This window comes from Berghia stephanieae, chromosome 4 (genome assembly GCF_034508935.2).
Source record: "Berghia stephanieae isolate SIO BIC M18660-M18661 chromosome 4, UCSD_Bste_1.3, whole genome shotgun sequence".
Classification (NCBI taxonomy): Eukaryota; Metazoa; Mollusca; class Gastropoda; order Nudibranchia; family Aeolidiidae; genus Berghia; species Berghia stephanieae.
Window position 1 is genome coordinate 65,557,008 of NC_088363.1, and position 13,347 is coordinate 65,570,354.

At 35.0% G+C, this 13,347-nt stretch overlaps 1 long non-coding RNA gene across 1 annotated transcript; it reads left to right on the top strand.

Annotated features, from left to right (window-relative positions):
- Nucleotides 1-6,657: 6,657 nt before the first annotated feature.
- On the top strand, nt 6,658-12,132 carry LOC144972079 (uncharacterized). Its single transcript, XR_013645255.1, has 3 exons — nt 6,658-6,744; nt 6,823-6,850; nt 12,062-12,132. It is a non-coding gene; the product is annotated as an uncharacterized LOC144972079 (long non-coding RNA).
- Nucleotides 12,133-13,347: the final 1,215 nt, after the last annotated feature.

The window sequence follows — 13,347 nt, forward strand, 5'->3', positions numbered from 1 at the left end:
ATCATAAGAGCCTCCTATTTATTATTAATAGTGTATTATTATTATATTTTTTTATTAATATTATTATTATTATTATTATTATTATTATTATTATTATTATTATTATTATTATCATTATTGCTATAATTATCATTACCATTATTGCTATAATTATTATTATTATTACTACTTACTACTACTACTTACTACTACTACTACTTACTACTACTACTACTTACTACTACTACTACTACTACTACTACTACTACTACTACTACTACTGCTGCTGCTGCTGCTGCTGCTACTATATAGTACAGTTGAACAAAACAAAAACAAAAAAATTCATTTCGTTGAAAATATTATGCGGACGACTTTCAACGCAAGAGATGTTTCGGTCTTGAGAATGAACACACAAATCTCTTTGGCACTTTGTCATCAAATTGTATGAATTATTGGCGAAAGCCTAAGATTAAATAAACTTTGAAAAACTTTGAAACTATTCCGAAGGAAAGATAAAGCAAAGAGCATCGTCATTGTTTCCACGTAGATAATGATTATTCTACCTATGTTTTCATCTATTAGTTAATATCATATCAAGATATTTTACCACCGTCCACGCATTCCTCTTTCAGGGCCCGTAAAATAATAATGTCGATTGGAATGACGTTTACCGAGCATTTTTCATATTATTACGTTAACGGAAAAAAATTGTATTATTTTCTTGCATTGTTTCCATAAATAATATGACGTCATAAACTCTTGACGTAATACGTCCTTCGGGATTTGAAATTACCGCGGATGGTGGACTTTGACATCGTTTCCTCTCTTTTAGCAATCTCATCCGCCCCCCCCCCCCCCCCCCCCCCCCCCCCCCCGCCACCTTTGTCCTTTTTTTTAGATTATATTTTTTAGGTCTTAGGTGCGGGTCGGAAGGTGTGTTGAAAAAGAGGCATGTGCTTCAAATACACCTGGATGTCAGAGATAAAAGTGGGTGCGCCGAGAAAGAGGATAAAGAGAAAGAAGAGATTCGTTTACGACCAGACCAGGACCGTACCAATATGACTCACCGGGAATTTCCATTTATGAGAAGGATCTTCTCGATTTTGTATTGTACTGTTGGTCTCCGTTTATTAACATACCGTTTAAAATAGCGGCACGGCTATATTGAATAAAATACTGAAAAAATCTCTTCCGACCCCAGTCTTACCAAATCGAAATTATTGACTGAAGATTGCGTTTTCGATGACTTTTAAAATTTAATTTAATTTTCTATTTACTTCTTATTCTCTTTTTCTTTTTTTTTTCTTTTTTTTTTTTTAGTGGGAAGGGGGGGGGGGGGGGGGGGGGGGAAGAGAGGATTGGGAGTTGCTTTAAAACAATTGGAGGGCGAAGAAGTTGAAAAAAGAAATAGTGCGCTTTTTAGTCTCTAAAATATTTCTTCAAATCTGGTTGGATGACTGCTTAATAGCAACAATATGACCAATGGAGATTAATTAAATTGCTTTTTAAAGGGGAAGTGGGAGGGGGAGTGTGTGTGTGTGTGAGGGGGGGGGGGGGGGGCTGGTGGAGCAAGGGGAGTAAAGCTTGTTTCTGTATTATTTATTTTTTCTTTCAGATTGTGACCTTTTTTTTTTTCTCCTTTATGCTGAAGGGCCTAAAAACGCCATGATGAAGAAAAGGTTGTATGAATAATAAAAATCAAAAGGTGGCAAAGATCGGATTCGAGTCCAGGATGACATGGTAAAGCACCGACACCGAGGTATGATACACGGAATGATATAGATCTTCTCAAGAGCTCTTCAGGAAGAGGTCGATCGTTGTGCTTTGTCCAGCGTTTTTTTCTTTTTCTTTTTTGTTGTTGTTTTGTTTGTTTGTTGGTTTTGTTGTTTTTTTTGGGGGGGAGGGGGGGGGGCGAGGGGGGTAGTTTATCTTCTTTTTTTTTTTTTTTTTTTTTTTTTTTTGTTGTTTGATTTTTGTTTTATTTTAGAAATAGGAATGCTGGTATTTAATTATTTGGCATTTGCCGCATTTTGATTGGTCCTCAAAAACGAAAGTAATGACGTGTCCCGCACGTAGACAAAAAAATCCCTCGACTCGAGACTATCACCCAATTCAATGCACAAACATTGGAATGAACCTGCTATAAGCACACTCTGATAATAGGATCATCTCACTCCTCCATTGAAATATGATTTTAAATGGACTAACTATTTCTTGGCAAAACTCGGTATTGTTTGTGCAGTTGCCATTTCGATATAATATTTGTAGCCAAATGTTGCTACGGCCTATTACAACTATTTTGCCTCAACTGTTTAGGCTAATCGAAAGAGAACCCAACTCTGGGTATTGTTGTTTTCTTGTTGTTTTATATTCTTTGTTTGTTTGTTTTTTGTTGTTTTTATTTATTTATTTTTTATTTTATTTTTATTTTTGGGGGGGGGGGGGGGGGGGGGGGGGGGGGGGGGGGGGGTTGTTTGTTTTAACCAACTCAACCCTAACACCTACTATATCCGTAGTTTACCCGAGTTACTTTTACTCAATGGCTATTTATTACAATTTTCTTAGACGAACTATAGGTGAAGTATCAAAGCTAATGTTTTTAGTTTTTGCATGTTAATGACAGTTGAATAAAATTATCTATGTACATGCTCATTTCTAATAGTTTTTCAAATTTTGAAAAGTAGCAAAAATCTCTAAGATTGAGTGAGTTAAGGTTACTTCCTTCCGCGCGGCATCGTTAGATCCGTCGTCTTGGCAATACCCGTGATGGAATATCGCTAATCCGATATCACCAGGAATAACAAATGTTGCCCATGTCAAAGTGAAAAATAAATCAGGGTTAATAATCTTGCCCAAGAAAAAAAAAAACAAAAAACAACGAAAGCAGGGCTTGATCCCGGGACCTTCCGGATGATAATGTAATGCCTCAACCACTTGACCACCTCGCTCCCAGACTATATTATGTATTTAAAATATTATATCGGTCTCTCCCATGATTATAATATTATTGGAATCGACAGCTATACTTTTGAGTCGTGTCTTGTTCGGACAAATTCACGATTGATGCTATGCGTTTAGATAAAATACTCACAACACCAATCAGACGGATAAAATGTACAAACACACAAAGCTATGTGTAGCTTGACCGTTTATAGGCTGATTGGTATGATATAGTGAGAACTAATCACCAAAATGGCTGTTTAAAATCAATACCAAAGAGCTGAGTGATGCCAATTTCGTTCCTTCTATATAAATCTAACACTCCCCCAACCCCCTTCCCAATATAAGGAGCTTGGAGGCGTAAGCTATACTTATCTAATCTATAACCATACTATTAAAAAAATAAAACAATCATACAGCCCCGGACTTTCTCTAAATAGACTGCACTTAAGATTGAGAACTATAATATTTTGAAGAAGTGCTAGAGTGATTTAATGTGATCTTAAGTGCTAAGATGATTGAATGTTATTAAATAGTCTTAAATTTAGAATTTTTCAAGTTTTCTTGCGTCACCTCAAGGGGAGAAATACTGGATACGATTATACAAGAAATTATATCTTGATGTTAATTTAAACGGTGACAGCAATAAAAGTATTCAATCATGCAAAGTAAAACCAAATTTTTAAAAAAGCGTTGGATTGACAATTGAACACTCAAAATTTATATTACCCTTACAAATTTCTAAGACTTGTGTAAAGACTTGTCTTTTATATAAACGACAAGGTTTTGTTGATAAAGGGGAAACCCGAAACGTCCATTTTATCTGTTTTCGTATATTAAATTAAAGCTTACGTTCAATTTCACATTGTTTTTCTTTGCTTCGAGCAGCAACATTTACATGTGTCTTTTATATAAAACACTAAAATGCCTTTTTCGACAATTCAAATTACTGAATAAAATTAATTTATAAATTCATTATTCATGATTCTATTAATTTACAGGAAATAGATACATCTTATAACAAAAACGCTTAAAACGAATTGATGGAAATAACGAGTGTATGTGTGCGTCCAATTTTTCAATCGAAATGATTTCCCTCTAAACAAAGTGATGCAAAGAGTTATTATCTCTGGTTGGGGTTGTATTTAACATTTCTGACAACAACTATATCAACGCTATTCAGTAGAATCCGCTTTGTAAAAGAAACGGTTCCAAAGTTTCGTGAACCTATTACAAGTAAGATTATCCTAATTATTTTATGTTTTCAAGGAGTGAGCAAATGCTGAAATAACAATTAGTGAAATTCTCCTAATCGCAATTTCTCTTCTTGCCCTGCGGCGGTGTAAGAGTGAAGCCAAAAGCCCTTGGATAGGATGCCTGGTTTCGAATCTTGAAAGGACATGACATTTTACCCAGATGATTCTTGTGGTATATAACGTTGTCAAAAAGGTATGCAATAAAAAAAAAAAAAGGTTCCGCCTTTTAAAATTAACAACCATTATGTATGGGAAAGGATTATTAATCAGAAACAGAAATAGTTTTAACAATTGAAGGCTTACGTAGTGTTTGAAAAATAGCACATGCAATGCCACTGACGGTGAGTTGTGCTAAAAAAAAAGACTGATCATCCAATCGTAGATCATTTGTCCTTTTTTTTTTTTTTTTTTCAAAATGGCCGTCAAGTAAAAAGTGGCCGTTTTGTGCTATGAAATTTGAAACCCGTGGATTATCCTGGTTTTGTTTTTTTTTGTTGTTTTTTTTAACATGGAACAAACTGCAATAAAAATAATTCGCCTAAAATAGCATGAAGATTCATTGTTGGGTTCGTGATAAAAAGTATTTGACACAGAATCGAAAATCACTATATTGGAATTGATGGGGGAAATGATAATATTATTCATTGCAACAATGATAAATGAATAAACCTGTTTCGTGCATTTCCACGGAGGCGCTTCAAATTACTTTATTTAATCAGTCATGGAGTCCACAGAAAGAGTCAGGATCTCTGGGCTGCAGGTTGACTGATTCGAGTAGCCGGTATAATATAGTAAAGACGTCTATAATATTCTACATCAAAAACTTAATTGCTTTTAGTCTAATGGAAATTGATGAGAACAAATCAACTCTGGCTGTCTATGAAATAGCTACAAACAGCTGAGTGACTGAGTGACATAATCAGCATCAATTCAATTCGCATGACAGTGAACTTAACCAAAACTGTCGTGCATCTTACCTTATTTCCCCATGATAAATAATAGTTTTATTTTGATTAAACAAAGTTTTTTTTAAAGTCCCCCCCCCCCCAAACCCCTGACTACTAGAACATAAAAAAAAATTTCCCCCACCTAAACCCCCTTTAGAACACTATAAAAAAACAAAGAATACAGGGGATGTAGGAGCTTTCGGAAGGCCTCCCAAAGTTGAAGCACATTTTTCCACGATGCAATTAATTGACTGATCCGAATTATATAATGGTGAATGGTAGAAATCAGTTAACAGTTTAACGATCATTTGATGTTCATTTGGATCCATGTAAAGATAACGATCAAAAATCACCCGCTGCAGCACTGTTTCTTGTTATGTTTCTTTCTTTTTTTTACTTTTTCCCAGTCAAAAGGTAATCCATTTTCATTATTCAAACTGTTACGGTAAAAGCAATAACAGAGAAGGGAAAAAGGAACCCTTTGTTTAATAGTACCTATGATTAATGGGTAATTGTCAACTAAAACGAGCATAGAAGCGTAAGAATGCAGGGTTGATAATTCACAATACATCATTGTATGATAATTTTTGATGTCTATTTATTTAACAACGTTATTTAGTTATTTATCAAGTAATAATTTATTATAAATCACACGTTATACTGTCTCGATTCAAGATCGAACAAGGAACAAGAATTAAACAAGACTACACGTTTCTTATCACTCTTTTAAGTAAAAGTGTGGCGCCATAGCTACTGAACAATTTGAACCGATTCTAGCCACGTCGATTTTCATCCATCTGATCCAATGGTTACCACAGCAAATAACACATTACAAATTAATTCAGTATATGACTATGATTGATTGATTAATAGAAATAAATACATACCATGAATCCCATTGAAAACTCGAAATTTATAGTAACTTGTAGATAATTTACTGGCAATTGAGACAAGATCTATAACAATAATATTTTATATTGTTTTAATAGTTACTGTTATCTTTAGGTATAAGAGGCCGTGCACACCGAACTCGTCTCTGAAACACTTCACTATAGACTATAAACAGAATCACGTCATTCATTCATGAAGGCACCGCCTGAACTAGGCCTAGTGTCGATTCAACACCTACTACACCTACTATGGTGGACGACCTCATTTCGCCACGCACGACACATCAACTGGTTGACCGGCTGTAGCTATTTTGTCGATGTCGATCGAAATATCGAATGACAGCATAATCTTATTATACGAATAGATGAATTTTAAATGAATGAATGGATGAATTTTTTTTTGATTACAGAATCTCTCTCTCTCTCTCTCTCTCTCTCTCTCTCTCTCTCTCTCTCTCTCTCTCTCTCTCTGTGTGTATGTGTGTGTGTGTGTGTGTGTGTGCAATATTTCGCACGGTTTGATTGGTCGATAGTACAGGCGCATGACCTTACGTGTGGGGCCACGAGGCCGTACATGTCACGGTGAGGCGAGGTCAACAGAGGGTACGTCCTACGTCTGTTGTTGTTAGTCGTTGTGCTTCTCAATGGATCACAATCTAGAGAGATCGAGAGCTTTAGCGAGCATAGACGAAAAACGATGATTCGTCTATGGCTTTAGCCCACCAGTCTTTAGTTTGTCTCTAGATTGCTTTGATCGAGAATTGAGAGGTAAACATTAGAACAATTATGAAGGCGGTGTTTTATTTACAGGATCTTTTTCTTTGGAAACATTTTAGAGGTTAATATTCGTGCACAGTTATTATTCAAGAAATCGTATCTCATAATGGAACTATTTCCCCAAACACTGTAGCTCTATAGAAATAAAAGCTAAGAAACCAAGAACAGTCAAATTTGAATTGTGATTGGGAACGACAAAACGCTGGGAGCGGTAGCTATATAATTAAAAACTAATGTGTGGTTTCTTCACAATTTGAATAAAAACACTATTTTATAAAAGAAAAATGACGGAAAATGGATAGTCGCCTTCAAAACTACGACTTCCTCGCACTTCCGGCCATTTAAAAATCCCTTCAATCAGCTGCACAACCATTGAACTCAAAAACTAGAGGTGCCTAAATGAGTTAATAAAATTGAAATAGAGATAAAGGGAGTAATTAATGCGACTCGTAAATAAGGGAACAACACAAAACAAACGACGTTTCGGCCTTTGGCCTGTTTCAAATAAACACGAACTCACAAATATCTAAAGAAAATGAGAAAGCGTAAAGGAGGCCAAAGACATTATTTTTACGAAGTCTAGATTTCATTTCACTTCTAGATCAAGAACCAAGCCTAGCATTAATGACCTAATGATTCAAATAAAAGCTAGAATTTCTAGATTTAGGAGTATCTAGATATACATTATTTATACGAGGTCTAGATTCCAAACTCATAGATCTAAAATAAGTTGAAAACGTTTCGGTCTCAGTTCACTTTTTTTTTGTATAGCCAATGCGTGTTAGGTCTTTCGCTTAGCCCTCACCGTCTCTTTCGTATAACGGAAATCGGAAATACCTGCTAGTAAATTAATGTAATACTAAAATGATACCTCTTTTTTTCTTTCTTTTTTTATTTTTTTTTTAGTTTGGGTTTTTTGGGGTTTTTTTTTGTTTGTTTTTTTTTTGGTGTGTTTTTTGTTGTTCTTTTTTTTTATTGGGGGGGGGGGGGGTGGGGGGGGGGGGTTGTTGTCTAATTTTTGTAAAAATTTAACGCTTGATTTTCTAACAACATCACAATTTATTGTTGTAAACGTGATGTCATTACGCGTTATTATTTTAGGGTGAGAGGTAGAATAAAAGTCTTTTATTTCCTGTATAATACTGTCACTGTTTCAAAAGTATTCGAATGTTCGAATAATAGACAGCGATAATCGATTCACTATTCGTTCGATACTATTTTGAGAGCAATCATCCAATCCGCCATAAGCATTCTTTATAGCAAAAAAAAAAAAAAAAAACAAGTACAAGACTGTATGGAATTCCCGCCACGAGCATAGCCAACTCTTACGTCATCGCCATACCTTCGTCTAACGACCCGTTATGTGATCCCAGCCAACGCTTCGTAACGTTAGACAAACAGATATGAAGTGAGTAGAAAAGTGCCAGAAGACAATAGAGAATAAAAAATTTTTTCGCGGCGGTGGTGGGGTTTGAACCTGCGACCTTATTGGTCAGATTCAGCGTGGGTTACGCAACTGGATGCGTGGGTTGACGGAGGCAGGAAGCAATAACAAACCCACATGGTTGCCATTACCTCCACCATCATTCTCGCTCACGGTTTGTGGAAAGCACTTCATTACAGGCACGTAATAGTGAATCTAGTTTTTGTTTTGAACATTTCTATTATTATTCTTTGTAATTGACCCATATTAAAAGAAACATACAAACAAAAAAGGCATGACCAGTCACTAACAATGCCGTGTAGTGTGTAGACAGTAACACAGTACGGTGAACATGACTGACACTGACATTGGGGTCGGAATGTCGGAACCCATGAGTCGTTCGCAACTCTGCCTCACGTATTCATTTAATCAGTCAATTTAATTTTTATTAAGCTTGCGTAAAACATACAAACAAAAAAGACATGACCAGTCACTAACAATGCAATGTAGTGTGTAGACAGTAACACGGTACGGTGAACATGAATGACACTGGGATCGGAATGTCGGAACCCAGTAGTCGTTCGCAACTCAGCCTCGCGTACTCATTTAATCAGTCAATTTAATTTTCATTTAGCTTGCCTATTCTTCAAGTTTTTGTTATATTCACCTTTTCTATTTAAAAAGGGTAATCCAAACAGACCATAAACGATTTTATAATAAGCCGACTTCAACTTCCATCACACACGAACTTATTTTGGGTGTTTTTTTTTAACCAAACCGTTTGACTCAAATTAAAGCTTCGGCATTGGATAAGGAGCGAGGTCCCTGTTGCCATCTTGCTTAGTTTATACAGAGACTGGGTTGCCACCTTGGCTGTTCTTGATAAATAGTAAAATAGTACAACCTTGTGCAATATGAGAGAGAGAGAGAGAGAGAGAGAGAGAGAGAGAGAGAGAGAGAGAGAGAGAGAGAGAGAGAGAGAAATTTTGAACAAAAAACGAATCTCTCTCTCATCCTCTCTCTCTCTCTCTCTCTTTCTCTCTCATCCTCTCTCTCTCTCTCTCTCTCTCTCTCTCTCTCTCTCTCTCTCTCTCTCTCTCTCTCTCTCTTCTCTCTCTCTCTCTCTCTCTTCCTATTTCATCTGTCACACTGTTTGACAATCTTCATCACCTGGCTCACTTGTACTTGTAATATCGGGTGTGAGGTAAAATTTTGAACAATTATTATTATTTATAAAATGCAGAATCTTTTCAAATAAACGGATAAAATAGAGATTAATTCTAATCGAACAGTGGAACACAAAGGCAGAATTTGCGAACAATCTAACACATAAGTGTCGTGGTCTTATTTATAAAATGCAGAAACTTTGCAAATAAACGGATAGACTAGATGTTATTTCGATTCGAAAAGTGGAACACATAAGCAGAATTTGCGAATGCCCGGTCCAGACATAAGTGTTATGGTCTTATTTATAAAGTGCAGAAACTTTGCAAATAAACGGATAGACTAGATGTTATTTCGATTCGAAAAGTGGAACACAATAGGAAAATTTGCGAATACCCAGTCCAGACATAAGCGTTATGGTCTTATTTATAAAGTGCAGAATCTTTTCAAATAAACGGATAAAATAGAGATTAATTCTAATCGAACAGTGGAACACAAAGGCAGAATTTGCGAACAATCTAACACATAAGTGTCGTGGTCTTATTTATAAAATGCAGAAACTTTGCAAATAAACGGATAGACTAGATGTTATTTCGATTCGAAAAGTGGAACACAATAGGAAAATTTGCGAAAACCCGGTCCAGACATAAGCGTTATGGTCTTATTTATAAAGTGCAGAATCTTTGCAAATAAACGGATAAAATAGAGATTAATTCGATTCGAAAAGTGGAACACATAAGCAGAATTTGCGAATGTCCGGTCCAGACATAAGCGTTATGGTCTTATTTATAAAGTGCAGAAACTTTGCAAATAAACGGATAGACTAGATGTTATTTCGATTCGAAAAGTGGAACACATAAGCAGAATTTGCGAATGCCCGGTCCAGACATAAGCGTTATGGTCTTATTTATAAAGTGCAGAAACTTTGCAAAATAACGGATAGACTAGATGTTATTTCGATTCGAAAAGTGGAACACATAAGCAGAATTTGCGAATGTCCGGTCCAGACATAAGCGTTATGGTCTTATTTATAAAGTGCAGAAACTTTGCAAATAAACGGATAGACTAGATGTTATTTCGATTCGAAAAGTGGAACACATAAGCAGAATTTGCGAATGCCCGGTCCAGACATAAGCGTTATGGTCTTATTTATAAAGTGCAGAAACTTTGCAAATAAACGGATAGACTAGATGTTATTTCGATTCGAAAAGTGGAACACATAAGCAGAATTTGCGAATGCCCGGTCCAGACATAAGCGTTATGGTCTTATTTATAAAGTGCAGAAACTTTGCAAATAAACGGATAGACTAAATGTTATTTCGATTCGAAAAGTGGAACACAATAGGAAAATTTGCGAATACCCAGTCCAGACATAAGCGTTATGGTCTTATTTATAAAGTGCAGAATCTTTTCAAATAAACGGATAAAATAGAGATTAATTCTAATCGAACAGTGGAACACAATAGGAAAATTTGCGAATACCGGGTCCAAACAAAAGCGTTATGGTCTTATTTATAAAGTGCAGAAACTTTGCAAATAAATCGATAGACTAGATGTTATTTCGATTCGAAAAGTGGAACACAATAGGAAAATTTGCGAATACCCGGTCCAGACATAAGCGTTATGGTCTTATTTATAAGTGCAGAAACTTTGCAAATAAACGGATAGACTAGATGTTATTTCGATTCGAAAAGTGGAACACAATAGGAAAATTTGCGAATACCCAGTCCAGACATAAGCGTTATGGTCTTATTTATAAAGTGCAGAATCTTTTCAAATAAACGGATAAAGTAGAGATTAATTCTAATCGAATAGTGGAACACAAAGGCAGAATTTGCGAACAATCTAACACATAAGTGTCGTGGTCTTATTTATAAAATGCAGAAACTTTGCAAATAAACGGATAAAATAGAGATTAATTCGATTCGAAAAGTGGAACACATAAGCAGAATTTGCGAATGCCCGGTCCAGACATAAGCGTTATGGTCTTATTTATAAAGTGCAGAAACTTTGCAAATAAACGGATAGACTAGATGTTATTTCGATTCGAAAAGTGGAACACAATAGGAAAATTTGCGAATACCCAGTCCAGACATAAGCGTTATGGTCTTATTTATAAAGTGCAGAAACTTTGCAAATAAACGGATAAGATGGAGATTAATTCGATTCGAAAGTGGAATGCAAATGCAGAAGTTGTGAATACCCGGTCCAGACATAAGCGTTATGGTCTTATTTATAAAGTGCAGTAACTTTGCAAATAAGCGGATAAGATAGAGATTAATTCGATTCAAAAGTGGAATGCAAATGCAGAAGTTGTGAATACCCGGTCCAGGCATAAGCGTCATGGTCTTGTTTAAATGAAACAATGCAGTTTTAAAAAATTTATGGTCATTGAGTAATTAAGCTAAATATGCAGAGTTCAAATAGATAACTTGATCTGTGAAATTTTTTATAATTAGCTGTTTTTATTCTCCATCATTTTAGATTATGTGATTAAGTTTATAATTGAAATACAAACTTTTTCTCACTTATCAATGTTTTGCAATAAAGGAGAGTGTGAGTGAACCTGTGCAAAGAAAATTATTTGATAGAGTGATATTTATCATGCTTTTCAGTTTGTAGTTGAATTCTAGAATGGATTCTTTATAGTTCTCATTGATTGTATGTCAGTATGTCAGTCTTTAGGACACCGATTACCCTAATGCGGTCACAATTTACAATGTGACGGCCACAAGCCCGTTAAACGCAGAGTGGGGTATTGTTGTTTACAAGTAATGCTATAGTTTTAATAGGATATCTGTCTCCTATTAAAATACATTCTGTGTTGGATTTTGGATTAAATTCATGTCTTCTTCGGATTTTGGGATATTTAATTTTCATGGATTGTGATTGTGATTTTCAAGACTATTAATGTAAGTAAATGCCCAAATAGATTTTTTTATTTCATTTATTTCTTTTTTTTTTTTTTTTTTTTTAGTTTTGTTTTGTTTTGTTTTGAAGCTTTATTATAAGAAATAATGTACATATGCACTTATACACCAAAGACTGCTTTTCAATCTGTTTTATTATTATTATTATTATTATTATTTTATTATTATTATTAATATTATTATTATATAATAATAATAAAATAAATAATATAATAATAATAATTAATAATAATAATAATAATAATATAATAATAATAATAATAATAATAAGCGCATTGAGTGAGTGAAATCCCAATCACGGTTGCCCAAATAAAACTGGCGCTAGAATCCCGACTACTGTCTAAACGAATGTTGTTTGTTCGATACATACTAACTACACGTTCAATATCGGGGGCAGAAAATATAGTTTGGTTTTATGAAATTAAAACAGTAGTCCCACATTGTTCTTTGATGTTTATTTGTGGTTGCATTTGTTTGAAATTACACATTATATTGTGTTACATTGTTTACAAAATATTTCTGGTACTCGTATGCATGTGTAGTCAACGGTCCAATCGTGTTTTTTATTATTTTATTATTAATTTTGGCTTGGCATCTTACATATGTGAATTTGACAGGTTGTTATGGATTGTAATTACTCGTATAACATTAAGTGATTTTTAAACATTTTTACGGCGTTTTAAATGTCTTTCTTGCATTCATTGCCGAGCACCTCCACTTTTCTGTTACTATTTTAACGATCAGTGATTTTCTCTTGCCTCCCCTTTAATTTCGCGGACTTTTTTCAGAACGAGGCGTGGGAGTGGCTAATTGGTACGACAACTCCGCCTGGCAGGTGAGAGCGTGGCTCTACCGTGTGAAGCTATCCACGAACACAAAAATATTCGTTTCAACCCCAAAGTCATTTCTAGATCCCTCTCTCCCACTTCTTGAGATCGCCGATTCGTTCACCACCATCGCGAAGTAATTTTGACCAGCAGTTAAGCTTAATAGCCAATATTCTCATCACAAACATATAACATAGAAACGATTGAGACATTG